This window comes from Rhinopithecus roxellana, chromosome 16 (assembly GCF_007565055.1).
Source record: "Rhinopithecus roxellana isolate Shanxi Qingling chromosome 16, ASM756505v1, whole genome shotgun sequence".
NCBI classification, from domain to species: domain Eukaryota; kingdom Metazoa; phylum Chordata; class Mammalia; order Primates; family Cercopithecidae; genus Rhinopithecus; species Rhinopithecus roxellana.
This window is the reverse complement of record NC_044564.1, coordinates 116,662,696-116,679,835: the sequence shown is the minus strand read 5'-3', so window position 1 is coordinate 116,679,835 and position 17,140 is coordinate 116,662,696. Positions and strand designations below refer to the sequence as shown.

General features: G+C 42.2%; 1 protein-coding gene across 5 annotated transcripts in view; it reads left to right on the top strand.

The window, feature by feature from the left end:
* The first annotated feature begins 7,399 nt into the window (after window positions 1-7,399).
* The window catches only part of TNC (tenascin C), a 97,911-nt gene continuing 88,170 nt past the window's right edge, over window positions 7,400-17,140 (top strand). For all 5 annotated transcript variants that reach the window (XM_010384764.2, XM_030919899.1, XM_010384763.2 and 2 more), the window contains exon 1: window positions 7,400-7,672. The gene's annotated coding sequence lies outside the window, so the exon portion shown is untranslated. The remainder of the gene's footprint in view (window positions 7,673-17,140) is intronic.

Genomic DNA, 17,140 nt, shown 5'->3' with positions numbered 1-17,140 from the left:
GGGATAATCCATACTTTGCCTCTTTCAATTTCTGGTGTCTGCTGGCATTCCTTGGCTTATGGCCACACCACTCCAATCTCTGTTCCTTGGTCACACTGCCTTCTCCTCCTCTGTAGTCAAATCTCTCTCTGCCTTCCTCTTATAAGGACACTTTTAAGTATATGCAAAACAATCTCCCCGCCTCAAGATCCTTAACTTAGTCACAGCTCCAAAGTCCCTTTTGCCATACATGATAATATTCACAGATTCCATGGATTCGAACACACATCTTGGGAATCCTTATTCAGTTTCCCATGGCCCTTCCTTTATCCCTGTGAAGTAAGTATTCTCCTCCTTTACAGACTCAGATACAAGATGGGGTCACGTAAGTGAAGGAAATTGAAAAAGGTCAAACACCAATAAATGGCAGAGCTAAGATTGATCCCATCTGTCTAGTGTCAGATCATGAGTTTCTTCTTTATACCACTATACCCCATAAAACTGATAAAATAATACTCTTTATAGATGATTCTGCAATGGAAACCTGAAGAGCCCAGTAGCCCAGTAATTTTTATGTGCGGACCTTCTGTGAGACCACATACCAGCTGTGTGACTTTCAGCAAGTCTCTTGATCTCTCCTCACCTCAGTTTTCTCACTTGTAATAGGGGAATAGTCTGGTGTGAGGACTGAGATAATGCCAACGCCTTGTCATGTTATTAGCAAATACAAGTGGGTGTATTTGTCACCACCCCTACCATTGGAAGGCTATGGGGCAAGGAAGTAGTCAAGGTTAGGACTGCCCAGTATGTGCTCACTAAAATAAGGAGGGTCAATTTACTCTCCGCCTTAGGAAGGGCAAGGGACAAAGGGCCAGCCCAGAGTACTTTCCAAGGAGGAGAGGGACACAAATACCTATGTGATACCAGTCCATCAACCTCTAGGCCCTGCCGAGGGAGCTTCTGGCTCTGAGGCAAGTGAAACCACCCAGCTGACTCTGAATCAGGGAAATTTTTCCACCTGAGAAACAGAATGTACAAGGCTTGAGAGACGATTAAAAATAATAATACCTTCTATTGACTGGATGGGCAAATGTCGTTCTACTTTTCAAAGGAAGTTCAAACTATTTCTCTCTCTCAGAGCAATACTAAACATCCTTTCAGGAAAATACTCATTTCAATGATCTCTCTCTCTCTCTCTCTCTCTCTCTCTCTCTCTCTCTCTCTCTTTCTCTCTCTCTCTCTCTCTCTCTGTGTGTGTGTGTGTGTGTGTGTGTGTGTGTGTGTGTGTGTGTGTTGCATGTGTGGATGGAGGGGAAATTTATGAAGAACATTAGAGCACACAGGGTGACTAGTACAGTTCAGTCAACCTGAAAATCTTATGTCCCATGATGAAAAGAGCTGTATATTTTTATTTGCATGTACCTTTGTTTTATAAACACTTCTTATTTTAGTGAGCACATTTGTGAAGCATACCTCTGACATTATCTTTTCCATCATTTTACAGATGAGAAAGTAAAGGCTCAGAGTAGAATAAGTGACTTATCTACAATAGCCAAAGGCCCCCATTTTGAGATTACTTACAATGTGGCAAGCAACAGCATAAACTTTTGACTAAGTATTGTTCTTTTAATCCTGATGCTAGCTCCAAGGAGTATCAGTTATCATTGTACCCGTTTTACAGATGGAGAACCTATAAGAAAGGTGTTAAGTAATTTACCCAAGGCTCTACTCCTTTTTGAAGCTACTATTGGTTCAATTAAGGTTTGAAACCAAGTCCATGCTAGGTAATCCCAAAACTCCAAGATTAGCACAAATAGGGTCAAAGCAAAATAACCAAAATCTTGCCTCATCAGATCTTTATGCACAAGCTCCTAATCACTCAATCTGGTTCACGAATCGAAGAATGTCATCTTTGCCTTTGGGCAATTGTTACATTAAATACATAAGAAAGCACTGACAATAATAGAAAATTGGGAGCTGGAGTCCTCTTGGTGGGTTTGAATCCTCTTGCTACTATTTATTACCCATGCACCTTGGTCGTTTCTCTAACCTCTCCACATCTCACACACCCCATCTGCAAAATGGGAACAATGATAGGACTAACCCAATAGGCTCATTGTAAAGATTAAATAATTTAATACATCCAAACTGCTTCAACAGTGCCTAGATCATAGGAAATACTCAATCAGCGTTAGCCACTGTTATTCTTTGTGGTCCACAAAAGAAATCTTAAGAAACCTAAGAGAGAAGGAGAAGAAGCAAATTATACTTCCTCACAAGTATCCAACCCAGCTGTGGAAAATCAAAGAAAGAAATTCAATTTGCATTGATTTCAAAGCTATATATTCCCTCTGTGACCTGTATTAAGCCCAAGATGGTTTGACCCACTTGTATTCATCACCACAGCCTGAGCTCAGACCGGTAAACATGATCAAAACTGCCTCCTCATCCCTCTGTTGGAAATATACAACTCCAGATCTTCTAATTTAGCTTGGGCAATGCTAGTTTTTTAAACTCTCCCTCTTTCCCTTCAACCTCCAAAGAGGCAGTCTTTAGAATGTTTTAACAAGACAGCACTAGGTGGCTTCAACTCCCCTCTCCCTGCTGCTAGTCCCTGTAAAGCCCAGAAGCATTTCAGATAGAAGTGGGGGTTCCATGCTTTCATAAGCACAATAGAGCCATGGAGAGATTGAGCTATCTATTGGGATTTGGGGGTTGGAGGGCGGGGAAGGGAACCACATCATTTAGCATCAAAAAACTCTACATAGGGCATCCCAGTTTGCTAAGCACTTTGCTTATATCCTCTTTCTTGGTCTTCATACCAATTTTGAAAGGTACTCAAGGTACAGATTTTTATCTCAGTTTTATAAAACAGGAAACCAGATGGATCCCAAGAACAAGAGGAGGAGCTTAAGAGAGGGGAAGTGCTTTTCTCAAGGTAATTCACAGTGAAAGCAGTTGGGCCAAATGGAACACAAAACTGTGTGATAATATCATATATTTTCCACTATGCAGCCAATTAGTTGATCAGTCAATCATTTCACGGGAACTTTAATCGACCTCCAAGTGTTTGGGGTCTGTACAGGCGAAAAGTACAGTCCTTGCCCTCAAGGAGTCCTCACAGACCAGCTGGGCAAATGAATGAGTAAATCGATGATCACAGTTAAGGTTTCTAATCATTTCATAAAAGTCACTTCAAGAATGTTTTTGTTGCTTACCTCCAAAATCTGTGACAGGTCATATGCTGTTTTAAAAACTATGATATGTAGGAACAATATTCAAAATAATTAACAAATAATATGGCATAGGCAGCAGCCATCAACAGATGCTGGCAACAAACAGAACTGCTGACAAACAGACAGAAAGGCACAGTGCCTATCCTCAGGTGTCCATGATCTAGCAGGGTAAACAGGCAATGGAAATAAAATGTGTAATATGCTAAAAGTTAAAAAATGGTGGTGTGAATGAGCATGAAGGAGAGGCCCTTCTCTCTGGATGTGAAGGTCATTAAAAACTTTGTTAGAAGAGTATGAAGGAACTCTTGAAAAAAAATAATAAGGAATTTGTCATGGCAATAAGGCAGGGTTCTTCCTAGGGAAGTGAATGTGCAAAGGCTTGGAGACTTCTAAACTATTTCTTTAGATTTTACTTGAGAGTTTTGAGTTTCTATAATCCCTGGGAATTCCCCACTTGGTAACCAGGACCCTTGGGGTCAGCGGGGAAAGGGATTTTCCCAAAGTCACACAGCAAATTGATGCAGCATCAAGACTTGGACACTCAACCAACGCTCTCCCCTCTGCTCTGCTGACCATGCATGGCTTCTTGGTTGATGGTGCAGCTAAATTGCCATAGTCCATCCATCAGGGACGCTCTCATATGTCTTGCCACACACTCCATATGGTCTTTGACCTTGATTTTCTCCTTTGTTTTCTAAAGAAAAGTGAGAACAGATGGAAAAGAAGACCACTCAACAATGATCTGCAAGCAAGTTGGGAAACCTTGACTCTAACGAAATGCATTTAATTAAATGACTGGCCCACTGTGTGGGATCAGAGATCCATCCTGGCTTTGGAAAAGATTTCTGGTAATTATGGAGTTACATGAGACTTTTGGACCGGAGTTAGCACACCATATGAGATGAATCCCGAGAAGAGGAGGAGGAGGTTGGGAACAGTGAAGGAGTACGTAATCAGAGTAGGAAGCAGGGGATTCCATGGGGAAGTGGACACTCAGCTTCCTCAGCACTAGTCCTGGCCAAAATTCCACTCATTGGCTGTTCTGTCTGGAAGAAAAAGTATTACATTTAACAGACCTTTAAGGAAATGAGAATGATCTCACCTGAGGCAAACCCCGACATTACTCTGGCCTCCAAACCACAGCCTCCACCAACAAGTCCTGAATGAAAATTGCAAACAAGCAACAATGAAATCAGTCTTTGGCAGGAAGCTCTGTGCAGAGGTGGTGTTTACACACATTCATTCTACCCTCTCAAGTGGAAAAAGAAAGTGCTTATGCTTCTGAGAAGGATGCAACCATGAGGGATCAGATGCCAAGAGGTATGGCCTCTGCCAAACAGGAGGATAAATGGTTCTTCACTTCCATAAACTTCCTCTGCTGTAATGTCTAGTGTGGCTTGGTTACTCAGTTCTAACTGTGACAGTTTTCTTCCTGGAAAGCAGGCATAGTGGCTTCAGACAAGTCATTCTTCCTCTCAGTGCCCCACTTTCTGATCTGTGCGACGGAAGCATTGTACACAATAATCCAGTTTCCTTTCCAGGTTCTATGGTTGTAAAAGGAAGAATTTAATTATAAAGCACAACATGTCAAACATTTATTTGTTCCTCCATTACTTCATTCATTCTATAAACATTTACTGAGCTTCTATGATACCCAAGGCTCTATGCCAGGTACAGAAAAAGCAAGTGTGATCACCAATCTCAGGAAGCCTAGAGTCTAGAAGGAAAATCTAGACATGCACCTGTTTAATTATACCACGTTGATGCAATGGATATCCTAATAGAGTTACAAATGCCATAGTGCATAGAAGCATTTCTTCCTAGATGGATTTCTTCCACTTAGGAAGCTCCATAGTGAAGTCAGATCAGAAATGGATGATAAATAGATGTGAGGACATGGAGGTGAGGAGCCTAGGGCATCATCCTAGCATGAACAAAGGTTGGGGATATTATAGAGTACATGGTGCATATGGACCCATCTACCAGAAACAGAGGCTGTGAACAGTACAGGGATGGAAAACACATCCTTGTCTGGGCCCTCCTTACTCAAATGCCAAAAAGCTATATAGCTTAAGATGCCACATAGCTTTTTGGAGAAAATACCTTTTACAAGTAGCCTCTCCTAAAAATGCATAAATAATCTCTTCTCCATGTTATCAGAATATACTTATATGATAGTTGTTAACTTAATCCACAATGGTATTCCTGTTTGTCACCTCCAGTAGCCTTTTCCTGCTTTGAGGGCCAGCCTGGTCATATTTGGCTTTAGTTTCCCTGTGATTGGCCATGCCACTTGTGGTAGACACAAATTAATAATTGTAGAATCCTAAGAGAACTGGGGAGAGGAGTTCGAGTTTGAGACATTCCCGAAAAAAGCCATATCTATCATCTAGTTTTCTAGCATGCACTCTTGTCTTACTTAAAAACTCACATAGAATTATAAATATATTGATTATATGTTATATACAAATATAGTTTATATACCATAGGAAATATATTGTACACTATTCTAATATTTTACTCCCTAACCCAAGAGATTAACTCAGTAGCCTTAGGAAAGCCAGGAGGCATGGAACCACTCACTGCTGGTTGAGACACAGCTTCATGCTACTGAAATATCCTTTGGCTAAAGCACAGAATGTAAAACTTCCCAAACAACTAACATTTGAATCAGCCAAAATGGATCAAAAGTTCAAATGAGCAGTTTTATGACATGACTATTTATGGGCTTTCTTGCTCTCCGGGAGGGGTCACTTTAGCAGAGAATCCTAAAATACTACAGCCAAAGCACCGTAGGATGACCTAATCATGTCTTTTTTTTTTTTTTCAGAGAAACTGAGGCCCACAGCCACAATAATAACTGTGGGGATGATATCACTTAATATTGAAAATAAGTGAATAATTGAGACCTCCGTTATTAGTAGCTATTTTTTAAAAAATCAAAGGATGTTTAAATATCCTCATACCCTATTCCTAAATAGTAACGTGTAATAGAACTCTGGAGCCCGGTGTTGTAATATAAACACTTCCCAGGTGTATTCCCTTGGTGAAGTTTCATTGCTTCTCTAAACCTCAGTTTTCTTCTGTGAAAAAGAGACACTTGTGCCTATCCTACTTACTGGTTGCAAGATATAATAAAAATAGTGAACAAAAATACTGTTCATAAAGTACCCTGCACAGCACCTTATTAAAGACTTAATAAGGGAGGGCTCAATGGTAGTTGCATTTTGAATTACATTTGATGTTTCATTTTCCTCCACTGTCACAAACTACTATGCTCTGTGACAGGCTCAGAAGTCTCTAGGCGCGGATGAAGCGCTACTTCTCCACTCCCTTAAATGCCCCTGTATGCCCTGCGGATGCTCAGTGCATGCTAATCACCAAATGAACGAATGACTCAGAGCTTGGAGGAAATCCACGGCAGGCTGGAAAGCAAAGGCGCAGCTTATGGCTCAAGGATTAGGTTGTTACCTTTTTAAATTATTGCTTTTCTTTAAAGAAAAGGCTGTGGGGGACGCCTTTCAGCACTAAGAGAAAAACCTCAGAAACCGTTCCCCCTGGAGACCCAGCTGAGAAGACCACACCAGGCACAGGGCATGAACAATGTCAAAAAGCCACTGCTCTGTAGGACACTGGGGCTAGAACAAAGATGCCTCTCAGCAGCTGGGCAAGGCTGGCTGCCACATAAGAAAAGCAGGGCTGATATGAGCCTCCCGCACGGTCCCCACCTGCTGAGACCTAATCCTGGGTTATCTCTCCGCTGGCCCAGAGAAACCTGAAACGCCCCAGGCTTTTGAAGGGCTTTATCTCCTCTTTCCAGGAACTGGGCTCAGTCCCTGTACTCACTCCGAGGTGCCACTGAGCAGCTGCTGCCCAGAGCCTAGGCGAGCCCTGGTCCCATTTCCAGCTTGACCAAGTACAGGAGGGGAGCCAGGGCTGCGGATCCTGCTCCCTCTTGCTCCCCGGGCATCCGTCTCACAATTAGAAAACCCGTGTGGGGAGCAAAGCAAAAATCACATTTCACTAACAACTACTCGGGTCGGGGGCGGGGAGGCGGGAGGGGAAGCGGGAATTCCTACTTTCTCCATAAATTGTATGCAAATGGGTTCCTTCCCTGGCCGAGAGCCAGGAGTGAGTGCGTCTTTCATGAGCTAACCTTGTTCCGCTGGGAGGGCTGTTCCTTTAATTCGCCAACTGAAAAAGTGGGAAAGGATGTCTGGAGGCGAGGCGTCCCATTACAGAGGAAGGAGCTCGCTATATAAGCCAGCCAAAGTTGGCTGCACCGGCCACAGCCTGCCTACTGTCACCCGCCTCTCCCGCGCGCAGACACACGCCCCTGCCTCCGTGGGCACAAAGGCAGCGCGGTTGGGGGACTCGGGACCGCGCACGTGGGAACCTCCGCTGCTTCCCACTCCAGGTACTTCTTCCAAGGATCTAGGTCTCTCCCCATCAGAAAGGTAAGTCTGTTTTTCCCTCATCACTAGAGATCCTTATGATGTACGGATTGCATTCCTCGTACCAAATAAGTTGTGGTTTTATATTATAATTATAAAACGTTTGGGTGGGTTTTTTTGTTTGTTTTTCCGCTGCTGGAAAAAAAATGAGTGTGTATTGGTTGTGATCAGATGCACCTTGACTGTTCTGGTTTTGTAATTTTGTTTGTTTTAACTTTATGAATAGTCAGACTTGGAAGGAACTTTTCGTAAAGTTGTTATTTTCAGCTGTTCTGCAGAGGAAAAGTAAGAATTTTCTCTTAAACTTCCCCCCTACTTCTAGCCTGGCTGATTCACCTGTATATATATTTCATTTTGAGGGTTAGGGAAGTAGAGTTTTAAGGTAGAGTTTGCTCATAGCCTGCCCCTGGGATGGGTTAGAGGGACTTTGATAGAGGAGTGCAGGGAGAATACAAAAGTTTACATCTAAACAGACCTTACATAAAGTTTACAAACAGTTTTGTACCCATTCCCTCATTTGCTCCTCAAAATATTCACCCTGGAGATGAAAGTTGGGGGACAGAAGAGAGGAGGTGGCTCCTGGGCCAGATGAGTAACTGCCAGACAGCTAGAAAGTGGTGGAGAACAGCTTTATTGGGGTGCCTAGGGCCAGCAGCATCCCACATGTCTCTAGAATCACCTCCTCCTCCTCACCTCTCATCACAGAAAGATCTGAGCAACTACTTCCCCCAGGTATGGGAACCCTACTGCCCCTGGTGTACTTTGGAAAGAATGCAGGGTTTCTTCTCACCCATCAGTGTTGTAAGAGGAATAAGAGCTTACGTTTGAAGCCAGAGGTGTTTTGTATTCTCCCCACCACCATACATACGACCCTGAGAAAGATACATCGCCTCCTTAATCCTCAGTTTTCCCATCTCTAAAATGGGGACAATAGCGTCTGCTGTCGTTTTGAGGAGAAAATGAGGTATAGAAAGATCAGCAGTGACTGCTCAATAACTGGAAGTTTGGATAATCATTGTCATTGCCAAAAACTGCCATCACTCTGGAAGTTAAAAGAGGCACTTAGCCAGTGTTGGATCGTTTCTTGTGTTTTGTTCCTCAGCCCAGCCCCAACCCCCACTTTTTATCTCACCCAATCTGAGAGTGTCTCACCAGGCTGGCAGGTCTGAGACTTGGCTATATTTTACAAGCAGGAGGTTGTGTTGGCACAGGTTGGAGAAAAGGTAGCAGCCCGGGGCTGGATGTTAATGTCAAATACTGATTCTAGAACGTCAGGAGGTTTTGAGTTTAGGCATCTGCAGATTCTAAAGCTGACAGCTATGAAGTACGATGCTGTTGGAAACTCTTTGGAAAGCTTTCTGTCTGGAGGGAGAGCAGGACAGGGAGCCCCACTTGAAGAATGAATGCCTCTTTTTCATGTTTTTGTAGACTTTTTCCCCCATTTTTACAGAGCTTTCCCATATGTGCTTTAGAAAGGAAAAATACTACCCACCCCAGCCAGGCAAGCTCGATTCAGGACTGAAGATTTATTCAGTCCTAGATAACCCAGTGAAGAGTTTCTGGCATTGTACACATACAAGCCATTTGCAGGATATGTAAGTTAGCGTGCTTTGGCCCTTGCATTTCAGGAAGGTGACTGCTTTGGGGGGAAGAAAAAGGTGCACAATATGAGTATTCTCTGGTTTGCTCAAACAGAGTAAATTGGACAAGGATTGAAAGGGATGTTGCCAAGCTCTACAGTCATTAAATATTTTTTCCTCTATGCTTTGTTTTAAAAACCTAGCTTCTCTATTTTATCTCCCACCAACCTCCTCCTTCCTCGCTCTAATAAGTTACTAACCTTTCAGCTGTCAGCTTTGTCATTCATATAATGGAGATGACAAACTATGTCTCACAGGGCTCTTGCAACATTCAAATGACATAATACATGGCAAACTCTTGGCATAGTACCTGCCACATATTAAGTGTTCAATAAATGGAAACTTTTCTCTGTTTATCATTTTACAAGGACTTGTCCAAGATTAATGTTCTAATATCATGATTTTTAAACTTATTTTTAATGATGGAAATATTCACTACATGAATTTACGGCAAAACCCCAGTATATGACAGGTAAATGCAGGGCTGCTTTAGTTGAAGTGAGGTCACAGGGTCTAAAACTTATACCTTTGCTCTTAGCCTCTGTGACATTGCCACAGAATGTCCAATGACAAAAAATACAGTTACAAATCATGAAACCAGGCTGCGTGCATTCTGGTTGCCCTTCTACCCTTCAACAAGGATTTTTGCGCCTCTGAGTCACCATCTGTAACAGAAGTAAAAGCAAGTCCACAAATAGTGCAATAGACAGGAATATATATGAGAAATTTAAAAGGTTTAACAACGTCTATTTTAATTAATTCTAATGACAATGATAGCCAAAATATATGATGAGCCTACTTTCTAAACTGTAGCCCTTTGTGGGATCATGCACAGCATGTCTCTGAGGTGTGGACTATATCTGTTGGACAAAGAGATGGCTTCAAGAACAGGCAGACTGAATAAATTTACTAAGGTCCTAGAACTTGGAGTGACAGAGCCAGGTTTCACACCCAGGACCCCGTGATCACCAAGTCATAGGTACATTCTGCCATGTTCCTTCTGAATGCTTCTCTGCTTCTTGCCTGCCTTTAGAAGGAAAACACTTCCTTCCTGACTAAATATGCCTTGGACATTTTGCTTTTATTCCTGTGGCCACCCATAAATACAGCAGTAGCGTGATCATATAACCAGAATGGAATTTGGAAAGAGAATTCAAGATGACAGAATGAAAAACATATCCCCCTTAATCCTACCCTTTCTAATGCTTACAATAAATTAAGAGCACATATTCTTTTCTCTCTCTGTAGATTTCTATAGACACCTAGCTGTGCTTTCTTACAAGAAAAAACATCCACTGGACCAAAGCGCAACCCTCTTCATGCTGAAGCCACTTCAGTTTGAAATGTAAAATGTCTAGTTTGCAAACATTTAGTTAGTTCAAAATAGACGTCCTTTTGTGATGGTAAAACATGCAAACAAAAAGTTGATAGTGAGGACTATGTGTGACATATGTAATAGGAGGGTTTGCCAACAGTTTCTCATTTAATTCTCACTCTAACACTACAAATTATTAACTACTAGCTCAATTTTGTGGCTAAAGAAATCAACACTCAAGGAAGTTAGGTGACTCATCTGAGGTCTTTCTGTAATTGAGGGGCAGAGCTGGCTTTGACCCAAGCTTTCTAACTAATACCCTACTCTTCTTTCTGCTGTGCTACATTGCCTTCTGAAGTCAGGCTGTGCTGACCAAGTTTAGAACCTTTAATGGTGTCTTTCAGTGAATGATCAAGATGGTGGAGAAGGCCCCAGTTGTCATTGGTGCCTATTGATTTTACAGAATAGCCCTGCATGTATCATTTTTCATGGTTCTCAGCAAAGGTCAGGTCTCAGTGGTGCAACTCTCTGCCTGGAAACAGGAAAGTTCAAATTTCAGCCCCTGGAAGAGAGAAGAATGAAACTAGAGGTAGCAGTCAGGTCACTCCTGCTAATTTTTCATCTCAGAAAAGTGGGCACACAGGTGAGCCAAACATCTGGTTTTAAAAGGGCTGATTGGTAGGTAAAGTGAAATCGGCCTTGGGGCCATGAATCCCAGGACAATTTGGAAATGGTTGTAGGCTCCAAGCCACAATTTGAGCCACAAATTCAGGGGAAGCCTGGGAGAGGAAGATTATGATTCAAATACTTCTCACTCTGAGAAGATTGTAGGGAATCCCCTTGAATCTTATCCCGGTCCAGTTTGAACACCTTCAACATGTGGGAAATATTAGATGAAGGCTCCCTTCCAAGAAGGAAAACCCCCCTCAAAGTGTGATGTAACCAGCCGCCTGCAAACCCCAGGCCATAATTCTATTCAATGTAAAAGACAGAGATGGTGAACTTACCTACCTTCGGGGGCTATACATGCTTTGTGACTTCTCTGTAAAGGAGAAAAGTCTGCATACCAACCTGATTCTAATCCTAGTGGCCAGACTTTTTTCAGTTATGCCCCTAAGCCTAAACTCCATTCCCTCCACCTTGTCTCTCATTTCCAGCTTCTCCTCCACTTTAGAAACAACTCTATCACCATCGTTACTCTCTTTGACCCTTCACCGTGGAATAAAAGCAAAATGTCCAAGTCAAAAGCAGATTGTGAATGGAAAATCCCTTCCATGTGCATTTTCAGTCTATCTGTGAATGGAGATTTTAACAATATGTATTTCATGCCATGTTGTCTCAGAATTTTGAAATTTCCTGAAGTTCATAGGTCCTTCATGATATAGCCATGGTAACTCAAATAGCTTTGTTTGGTCCTTTAACCTTCCCCAAATACCCTACACCAAGAGCCAGAGATATATCATGAGCTCTGAACATAGATAGCTTTGTTTCAGAATTAACCATTGCTCACCTCTAACCCTAAAGCTGGCTACTGCTAACTTCGACAAGAATGTGTCTGAAATGTTCTCCTAGGAGAATCCTAGGGGATAATCATAATAGCTAATATTTACTGAGGACTCTACAGGCATCATGCCATTTAGTCAACCATAGCTTCTAGTAAGTCTTAACACCCACCCCATTCAAGTATGCACAATGTGAGGCTAAAAACGTTTAAGTAGCTTACCCAATACCATGCAGAAAGTACTTGGTGGAGTCAAAAATCAAACCCGGTTCCCAGTCCTGAGAGGGTGTTCATAACCATTTCAGTAAGGAAGTCACGCTCAGCACCCTAATTCTATTCATCTTCTGATGAGAGAGGGCTAGACACAGCAAAGCTAAGAAAGAGACAAAAGCTTGTCTTTTGGGTCCTTGTGTTCTTTGACAGACTGGTTAATTTTGCTATCTCCAGCTTGCTCCTTCAGGCTTCACCTCTTGAAAAAACTGTAATTAAATGATCAGCATGTGACCCATAATGTAATATATTTTCTCTACTAGACTTTATGCTGCATGAGAGCAAAGCCCGATCCACATCACATCCCCGCAACCAGCCCGAGACCTGAAGCACAGACACACATAAGCAAGTGCTGCCCAAGGGAAGCCATGAATGCCCTGCAGACTGCCTGAGCTCTACCCGTCCCCCACTGTGTGTGTCATAATTACCCCTATGATTGCCTTCCCTGCCACACTGGACTATACACCACTGAGGTCAAGAACGTTAGGGAGGCAGGAGCTTTGTCTACTGGAGTTTGTTTTCCCCAAAAAAGGTCAACCATGGGCAGACACACCATTAGCACAGTCCCCAAAGGAGATACCCAGGATTGTGGAATGGTCTTGTGAAGGTCGATGCACAGATATTGCAGAGGAGTGCTTTAACTTCTAGGTAGGTTACTATTTTCTTAAATCTCCTTAGGGAACATAGAATTTTCAAACTGTAAGGGCTCACGGGCAGCCTCTAAGCCAGAATCTTTCAGACTGGATTTTAAAAAGAACCTCAGAGGAGATTTGGGGGCTGCTGTGGAGAGACAGGGAAGTCAAGCAGGGGATTCTCCTCAACTTATATCAATGAAAGCCCCTCCACTTATCTGTTTTGTACACTGAGCCTCCTCATGAAATTTCATTTGATGAAAGGGTTCTGTGGGGAAAAAACAGAATGTTTTTGTAAATTGCTGGCCTAGGTTAGCATACCTCATTTTAAAGAGGGTGAAACTGAGACATAGAGAAGGGAAAGATCTTTCTAAGATCTTCCGCCAGTTGGCAACAGGGTCCGTGTGGAATCCCAGGTCTTCCGACTCTTGATCTTGGAAGCCAGGGACAATACTAAAAGTTTCAGAATTAAGACATTCTTTTAGAAAAGAAAAATGAAGAGAGTCTTATTCTCTCAACAGCCTTAACTCATATGGACTGAGCCAAGGATGACTAGTATCTCTGTATTCATTATCTATTAATGCATACCAAATTACTTTAAATCAACACTCATTTATTATCTCATGGTTTCTAGAGGTCTAAGCACAGCTTAGCTGGATTTTCTGCCTCATGATCTCTTATGAGGTTATTGTCTGTGTTGGACAGGGTTGATGTCCCATCTAAAGGCTGAACTGGGGGATGACTGGCTTCCAAGCTTGCTGATGTGGTTGTTCGCTGGACTCTATTTCTTGAGAGATATTGAACTGAGGGCCTTAGTTCCTTGATGGCTGTTGGTCCAAGACCACCCTCAGTTCCTTGCCACATGGGCTTCTCCAACAAGGCCATTTACATTAACAAAGCCAATGAGAAAGAGTTGCCGGGCATGGTGGCTCACACCTGTTGTTAATCCTAGCACTTTGGGAGGCCAAGGCAGGTGGATCACTTGAGGTCAGGAGTTCGAGACCAGCCTGGCCAATAAGGTGAAACCCTGTCTCTATTAAAAATACAAAAAAATTAGCCTGGCATAGTGGTGGGCACCTGTAGTCCCAGCTACTCAGGAGGCTGAAGCAGGAGAATCACTTGAACTTGGGAGTCGTAGGTTGCAGTAAGCCGAGATCGAGCCATTGCACTCCAGCCTGGATAACAAGAGCAAGATTCCATCTCAAAAAAAAAAAAAAAAAAAAAAAAAGGAGAGAGAGAAAGAGTCTATAAGCAAGAGGCACATCACAATCCTGTGTAATCTAATCATGTTAGGGATATTCCATCACCTAGTCATATTCTGTGTGTTAGAGGAAAGTCGCTGGGCCATCCCACACTCAAGGGGAGGTAATTGCACAAGTATGAGAATGCCATGAGGCAGTATCAATGGGGTCACCTTAGAGTCTGCCTGCCACAGCCTCCAACACTCCAGTGTCACCAATTTCTTCTTATCAATGACAAGTTCACTCAACCCATCTGTAGTCTCCCTGATGAGTAATAAAAAATTATGGCAGCCACTAAAGTGGACTAGTTTTTATTTAGCATCTTCCCATGTATATAGTGGAGTCAGGTGTTTTGATTAGTTGTTTTAACTCATTGGGTAGCCATAATTTCTCCTGAATTTCACCCCAGGGAGGGGCCTTTCAAGGCAATGATTCCAAGTTTATTTTATTCTAATAATTTTATTTACTAGTCAATGTGACCAAAACCAAAACTCATCCATTGTCCCCCTTCTCAATCTATTCCTCTCAGTAGATATAATAATAAATAGTAACATCTTTGATTAATTCTTTTTTCCTTACTATCCCCACATACAAAATATTGTAGTCTCTACTGCCTTGACAAGCAAATCTGTTCACTGCCTCCCCACTTGCTCCATCATCATCCCCTGCCCCACCTCCATTACCCCTGTAGTTCAGGTCTTGGTACCTCACAGATGGGCCGCTGCAACAGCTTTCCCACTGGCCCCCAGCAACCCAGCCCTCCCTTTCTTCAACCTGAGTCATAGAGTTAACATTCCCAGGCCTCAACATTCCAAATGCTTCTCCTCTGCCTGCAAAAAAAACCCCAGATATTCTGACATTCAAGATTCTCCATGATCTTGCTTCTGGTCTCTAAACAGATCCTGTACTTCAGCTGTAATTCATACTCTTCACATCAACCCTTTTATTCCTTTTATGTCCTTGTAAATGCCATTCCCTCATGCCTAGAATATCCTTTTTTATGTTTTTCACCTATTCATATTTTTCTCTCAAAATTCACTTCAGGCACCACTTCCTCCAGGTAAATTAGATGCCCTTTTACTGTCATCTCATTCTACCTATGTTTCTTTTTTTAAATCTGTCATCTCCTTTGTCATCCTGGAATGGACTGTCTGCTCCTCTTGACAATATGGTTCTTAAAAGAAAAAATTGTATCTGGTTTATCTGAAACCTAGCACAACCAGAATAAAGTTAATCTTTAGCAATTAACAGGAGTCTTTGCTGTGTCCCAGATTTGGACATCCTCTTCCTTAGCAGTTTGCTCAGAAAGCCCAGAACTTGAAGTTGTTTTCACGCTTCACCCACTGGCTTACAAATGTGCAGTGTGGTGACACAACATGTGACAGGAGGAAACCATCCCAGCCCTAGGACAGGAAACTGTCTCAGAACACAGACCTCAAGGAATGTGTTTGCTTTCAGAGGTGGCCTTCAGGATAAAACACAAATTGCTTTGAATTTTGGAAAAACCAGTACCAAGGACAGAGGAGTCCTGTCTGGGGATTTTAGGCTGAGTCACAAGAGATAGCTGAAAATCTGGAGGTTAAAACAAAGATCAGTCAACAACTAATAGGAGGAAAGAAAAGGCTCAAGGGAGGGATGGAGACAAAGAGCTGTCTATCTTGGACATGGAGAAGCTCACATCCCATGAGAAGAAATGAATAATGGTTAAGAGTATGACTTTGGCATCAGAATCCTCTGGGTCCAAGAGGTATTTGCTTGCTATGTGATCTTGGCCAAGTTACTTAGCTTCTTTAAGCTAATTTTTTCTTGTCCATATTAAAAGCAAAGTAGTAGCACCTAGTTTAAAAGTTTATTGTGATGATTAAATGATGTAGTTCATGAGCATTGCTTAACATGGAAACTGGCATTCAATATAAATGTTTTGTTGTTGTCATTGTTTTGTTAGCTGTTGATCAAATAGTTCTTGATGATAAGATCCCACTAGAGAAGCAGTTCCCAAAAGTGTGTCATGTGGAAAAGCATTCTCATGGAAATCACCCAAAAAAGGATTTTGTGACCAAATGAGTTTGGGGAACACTTGATACTCTTCTGTTCTTGGAAATGCACAGCTCATATGTCCATTCAATGCATAATTTTAGGACTGGTGATAAAATAGAAAGCAATACAGTCAAGATCCCTTTATTCATCGTGTTTACATTATGGTGGGGTATCTTAGTTTGTACAAGTTGTTACAACAAAATACCATAAACTGAGTGACTTACAAACAACAGAAATTACTTTCTCACAGTTCTGGAGGCTCTGTAGGCAATGCTAGGAGTTTGAATTTTATTCTGAGTGTGGTTAGAAGCCAATGGATGGTTCAGGGAAGTAGAGTGCATCATCTGAGAAATCTTGCTGTAATTAATCTGTTCAACTCTCATTAGCCCAGTATCTCCAAACATACCTGACCATAGGACGTGTACCTAAAAACATCTTGCAACATAGTCTGGGAAATTCTTCACTGGAGTACAGGGCTTCGTAGATTTTAAAGGGACTGCAAATTTGCTCTTTTTCATCTAGGTCAGCAGTAAAAATCCAAACATACTGCTTGGGACATAATAGGTATGCCCAGGAAGGAAAACCTAGCTCTAGAGGTAAAGACAAGCAGGATGTCATCCCAATTAGCAGCTCTTTCTGGCCAAGACAATCAATGAGCACAGCCAGGCCTCAGCAGATTCTGGAAGCCCATTTGATGCCAAAGGAAACTCACCAGTATCTACCCAAGGCTAATAAGTGTTTGCAAACAGTACACCTTGGCTTAAGTATTCTCCAAAAAGGAAGTGCATAAAACTTGAGATCCAGCAGAGGTTCTGGGAGAAAAACAAAGGTCAAA